This window comes from Lepidothrix coronata, unplaced genomic scaffold, assembly GCF_001604755.1.
Source record: "Lepidothrix coronata isolate B3197 unplaced genomic scaffold, Lepidothrix_coronata-1.0 Scaffold2, whole genome shotgun sequence".
NCBI lineage: Eukaryota > Metazoa > Chordata > Aves > Passeriformes > Pipridae > Lepidothrix > Lepidothrix coronata.
In genome coordinates, this window is record NW_016690182.1 from 13,973,601 (window position 1) to 13,979,600 (window position 6,000).

At 45.1% G+C, this 6,000-nt stretch overlaps 1 protein-coding gene across 2 annotated transcripts in view; it reads right to left on the reverse strand.

The window, feature by feature from the left end:
- Positions 1–6,000, reverse strand: part of AMOT (angiomotin) — a 62,768-nt gene that overhangs the window by 51,255 nt on the left and 5,513 nt on the right. The gene's annotated exons all lie outside the window — the stretch shown is intronic.

Consider the following 6,000-nt stretch of genomic DNA (forward strand, 5'->3'; position numbering starts at 1 on the left):
CCTGGAGCTCTGGCAGCCTTGGGGCTGTGCCCACTGCCCTGGGGAGCCTGGGCAGTGCCCAACCACCCTCTGGGGGAAGAACCTCTTTCTAATACCCAATTTAAACCTCCCCTGACACAGCTGCAGCCGTTCCTCAGGTTCTGTCACTGGTCACACAGAGCAGACACCGGAGCTGCCCCTCCACAGTCCCTCGGGAGGATGTTGTAGACCACAATGAGGTCTCCTCTCAGTCTCCTTCAGGCTGAACACACCAGGTGCCCTCAGCTGCTCCTCACACGGCTTTCCCTTAAGGCCCTTCTCCATCTTCGTTGCTCTCCTTTGGATGCTCTCGAATGGCACAGTATCTTTCTTACATTGTGGTGCCCAAAACTGCCCCAATATTGCAGGTGAGGCCGCCCTAGTGCAGAGCAGAGCGGGACAATCCCCTCTCACCCAGCAGCGATGCTGGGCCTGATGCTCCCCAGGACCACCCTGGTCCCTCCACAGAGCTGCCCCACCAGTGTCCCCACTGCTCCCCACAGCTGCTGAGCGCTGTCCCTGCCCTGGGGAAGTGGCAGAGCTCCGGCCCAGCCTGAGCTTCGGCCGCGCTCCAGTCCCAGTGCTCCGCAGAGGGGCTGTAAGGGCTTCACCCTACAAGTCACCCAGGCACCTGTGGGAGCATCCACAGAAGTCAGACCCAAGGTCTCACACCCGACCCACTGAGCCAGTGGAGTGAAACAGGTTTATACCAACGTACACCGGCCAAGGGGCTGACTCACCCACTTTTTCATGGCCAAATGCTGAAAATAACTGAAAGTGCAGCAAGAACTGATCATGACTAACTGCACACAGGCAGCATATTAAAGGAGTTCCCCATATGTAGTGTTCTGCTTAAAACCAAAATGTACATCACGGAATCTTCCAAGGCTCAGCTTATCCTAACAGGAATTATCCACAGACCTCTACCACTCTACCACAGCTGGATTGAATGGTCAGTGTGGGAAGAGGAGGTGGAAGAGATTTCAGTTCTTTTCCCCAAATACAACCATGGGTTTGCTTTGTTTCAGCATTTTACCGCATAATAAAAGATGATGGCCACGCTCAGAGATATCTTCTGTCTAAGGCTTTAAAGCCTGGAATCACACTGTAGAATTTCAACTTCTAAAATAGCTTATCTTTAAATATGTCACAACCTTTAAAGCTAAGCATTTCTCCCCACTCAAAAGCCAGTAAAAGGACCCCAAAATGATAATAAAAAGAAAGACTTAAGACAGTCTCCCTCTTTTAGATCTAACAGGAGTTGGGAATGACAGTAATACTGTCAGCTCTGCAGTGGAACCAGCCTCTGCATCAGAGAGGCAAAGCTCTTGCTCTGAAATGGGGTAAGCAACACCAACTTTTCCTTGCCCCATCCCTGTAATCAGGCCAAATCCCCAGCCTAAACAAAGCCGAGATAACAAACTGGTCCTTCAGTTGGGACTTACTTGTGTACAAACAATGGTACCCTGTCTTTCTCACAATCCACCTCCAGCTTTTGCATATAAAGCAGTAGAATCCTTCCCCAGTGAGGTCACTCCTGTCCTGAACTCAGGAGGAGAATGATCTCCCAGTGACAGCTTTCACTTGGCTCCTGGTCACTAACTGGGAATTTCAAGAAAGAGTGAAACAAAAAAAATGAATGAAACTGTCCCAGTGTGTCCACAGCTGATTTAATACATAGAGCATAACCATGCAAATATGAAGCCCATTAAGTAGTCCCAGTATGACAAGGTGTGGCTGTAAGATGCCACCAGTTTCCAGAAGTACTAAAAGTGAGAAAACTGGCCACATGTCAAATCCTTCCACTGTGAAATTCTGCCTTCGTGTGAGGAGACATGACATGATTCAGCCATTTACCTTTTACTTGCTCTGTGCAAACGAATCCTTTCTGACATTCTCAACTCTTAACATTGAAAAGAAGCTCTGGACAAAAGTTCAGAAGTCAAACTGCAGAAATCCCAAATGCAGAATATATATAAACACCTATTTTTTCGCCTCATAATTGACATTCATTCATTGGAACATTTCACTGGAACAAATGCAGAAACACACATGTAACCAGCTCACTGACATCCCATAACCCTACAGTTTGAAAACGCCACAGGAAAAGGGCAAGGCAGAAGGAGCTACTGAAGCACATATTTGCTTGGATGCTGTGGGGTAGAGCTGTAAGGGAAATACGCAGCTACAGTGAGTGGAAGAGTTAGAAAATGTGCCTCAGTCACACATCCTGTCTCCCTCCCACATGCTCAAAGAAAATATGGGAGCAAAGCAAGAAGGCAGAGTCATCAGGAAAGCACAACTATTGCTTCATGCAGGCAGTGGGAAGGGGTGAGCCTTGCCTGAGGCGTGTTAACCCCAGCTCCTCTGCCGCTGTTTATTCCAGGAGCACTGCTCGTGTTTAACCCACAGCTGGAGATACCAGCACTATCGAACTGCAAAAGAACAAAGCTGCATGAAATCCAAATTCTCTTCCTTACAATACTCTCCCGCTGTATCCTCCCTTCACCCAGCTCCCGCCCAGCGCAGTCCTCAGGAGCTCCAGCGCTCATCTGAACGGCTGCCAGCAGAGGAAGTGAGCGGTTTCCACACACACATCACGCCACAATGTGGGAATTCAGGAAACAACACAAGAAAGGGGTTCCTAATAACTGTTCCAGCGTACTGGGGCCAATTTATGCAATCGCACAAAGGTGACAGTAGTTGTGTTAGAAAGCACAGAAGATAAACTCCACAACGGCAACTAAGTTCAAAGCAGGAAAATAAATCTTGGGCTTAGGAGCTGTTTGGATGACTGGGAATCGCTCCACCCACAATTTTTTAAGAGGTTGTCCTTCACATTCTTTAAAATTCCTCCATCTTAAACTTCCTCCCTCCAGGAATCACCGTAGCTCTGCTGCCCTTTGTCCCCAGCAGCTGGAGCTCAGGAAGCTGCTGATATTATCCCTCCTGTACAGACACCACCGCTCAGTCAGTGGAGAGGGGCATAAATTAATTTGCATGGATCTCTGCTCTTGGGCCAGTTTAACAGAGCTTTTCTTCTTACACATAAAAGTAAACCCTTAGCAGGGCTCGGAAGTGCCATTGTCTCTTGGGACCAGACAGTACATCCCCCCCACCACCAAAGCTGGATGTTCTTTGCCCAGTCTGTAAACACATTGTTGGGTGAAATAAGGACCCTACTGTAAATAGACAGTAATGCAAGAAATAGTAAAGAAGACAAAGAAGAGGAGCTGAGTACATTTACTACGTGAGCAGGAGCAAGGAACAGACATTTCTGAAAAGGGAGATCCTATTTCTTGTCACGGATGCAAAAGTCACAGAATCACAGAATGGTTTTGGTTGGAAGGGACCTTGCCATGGTCAGGGACACCTTGCCATGGTCAGGGACACCTGCCAGTAGACCAGGTTGCTCCAAGCCCCATCCAGCCTGATCTTGAACACTTCAGGTCAGTTTGACAGATAGATTCATTAAAGAAAAAGAAGTGAACCAACACATTAGGGGATACAGACCAAAACAAGACTAAAACATTTCAAAACCTGGTAAGAAGCACAAGAAACAGGTGAAGAAAGTACCAAGGTATAGGAGTGGTTTGTCCAAAGTCAGTTCAGTCTGGACTTGGAGAGTCTCTGAGAGTCACAGGGCACAGGCCCTGCCTTGCTGCCCACACATATGGTGAGCCTGGACCTGCAGCACTGCAGCTTTTGCTGCAGTTTTACCACCTGGTTTTAGCACTCAGCCTTCAGGGTGGTCATGGCCATTTCAGAGTCATATGCAGAAGATTTGGTGTTGCTGCTACATCCAGCCCTGAGCTGTAACAAAGCCTGAAGGACTCCCTCAGGTCCTGCCATTGGGTACAGCTGGAGACCAGCTGTGACTTCTGAAGAGAAACAGAATCCATCTGACAGACACGAGATTGAGGGATGAATTATATGTAAACCCAGTTATCATTCACCAAGATGGCAATGACAGGTATTCACAGACCAACAGCACCAGAAATTACTACCATGAAACTTGACATGCACAAAATCACTAGAAAAATTCTCCTCAAAACACACAAGCAGGAATAGTTACACACTATGTACTCCTCTGGCCTTCACTAAGTGATTGCTGTGTCTTTCTACACAAATGTATTATTTTGCCCATTCTATATAATCAAACTTTGATGACCACATAACTTCTCGGAGGGAAGTAACTGATACAGAAACTTTTGCACAGCCAACTTAATATCCTGTCTATGTTGTGATTTACGTCGTAACACAGCTCCCGCTCATCTAAGGTTTTGCACACTACTGCCTGTGAAGATTTTCAAAAGTATGTCAGCTTGGGAGGTACCTCTAATGGAGTGTAACTCAAGTGCAGCATGGTTCCTGGGAGAAGAAAGGGCCTGCACAGGAAGGGGCAGAAAAGGAACAGCTTACACAGTGAAATGCAATATAGAGGTCAGCAGTCTCATGTCACCCGTAAGGTGATTGATCAGGTACCACCTGTAAGGAGAATTATTCTAACTGCTGAACTCTGGCCCCTTTCTATGCAGAATTTCAGAAGAAAGACGTGTAACCAGGAGAGTGATAAACAACTGCCAACTATGAAAAAATAAACGTCTCAGCTTTGCTCTAAACACATTCACACCCCAGTGCCCTACAGCTAAATGTACTTGGGGCAAAATAAGGACAGCAGGGTTAGTCTGGACAAAGGGATTTCCCTACAAGACACTATTCTTCTCCCAAAGAGGGTTCTGTAAGCCATTAACTAATGTCTATTATATATTAACAACCTTGATGTAAAAAAGTTGACCATCTCCCTTGCTTACCTGCACTCTTGCCTCTCATGTCTCTTTAAAAAAATCTGCTGAAATGAATGAAAAGATTCCTTCAACGTCCAGTGGATTCAGATCAGAGTAAACCCTAAGACATGGAGGCCCTGGACTTCAACATAGCATTTGTTTGGCCTCAGTGACTAAAGAACGATGAAATTAGACAAGAACAAGATGCACAGCAGGTTCTGCAGCAAAAAACAGACCCAATAATCCTGATATTGCAATGATCATAAAGACTGTGAGGAGACAACCACGGCTGATTTAAACCAAAAAGCCTAACCTCTTCCAAGTCTCCAGGCCTTGTAATGGCACAACTGTACTGATAAACACCACGGGGATGGGGGAGAGGGGGTGCTTTTTGATTTTAAGCTCTTGCAACTTCTTTTTAATGCTGATGTCAAGCAGACTCAGGACTGAGAAATGAAAGAGGCCCAACCAACAGTAATCTTTGGCTGGAAGTAAACTTCCATAGCCTGGGAAGTTTAAAGGTATGGTCTCAGTGAAACACTGAGTGCCATACACATGCTAGAGCTCTACAAATTGTAGGAGCAGGACCATCTTCCCCCAGCACAGAGAAGCTGTACTAAAGAGTAAACAGCTTGTTTTGAACATGAAATTAAAGAACAGAAATTAAAGGAGAAATAATTTTATGAACAAAAAAGGTCAACGCATTGGAACAAAATAGATTAATTTCTGTTAAATGACTGCTTCAAAAAGTGGCAATTAGAATTTTTCTGAACAGAGTTAGTTGTGCTCCTAAAAACAATCCTGTAGCAAGCTACGAAAATATTGATAATTAGAGACAGCAAGGTATCAAGTTACAGGTAATTGATTAACATTTTGTTTTCACATAAATGAAAAACTAAAAATAGAATTATGGAACAAAGTCTGATTAGATTTTAGAATCGAATTCAGAAGCTGCTGCCACATTCTTTAAGAGCCACAGCACTCTCTGCTGGTGATCTTTGTTCAACACTTATTGAGAGAAAAATGAGGAATGAAAATGCATTATGTTCTCGATATGAAATGCCATTTTTCTTTTAAATGGATGATTAATTAGATCTTGGAGCTAGATATGTTTTTGGAAACAACACAGTCATTACTAAGAACTGCACTTACTATGGGCAATCATCACTCACTGGAATAAATTTCACTGTCACAA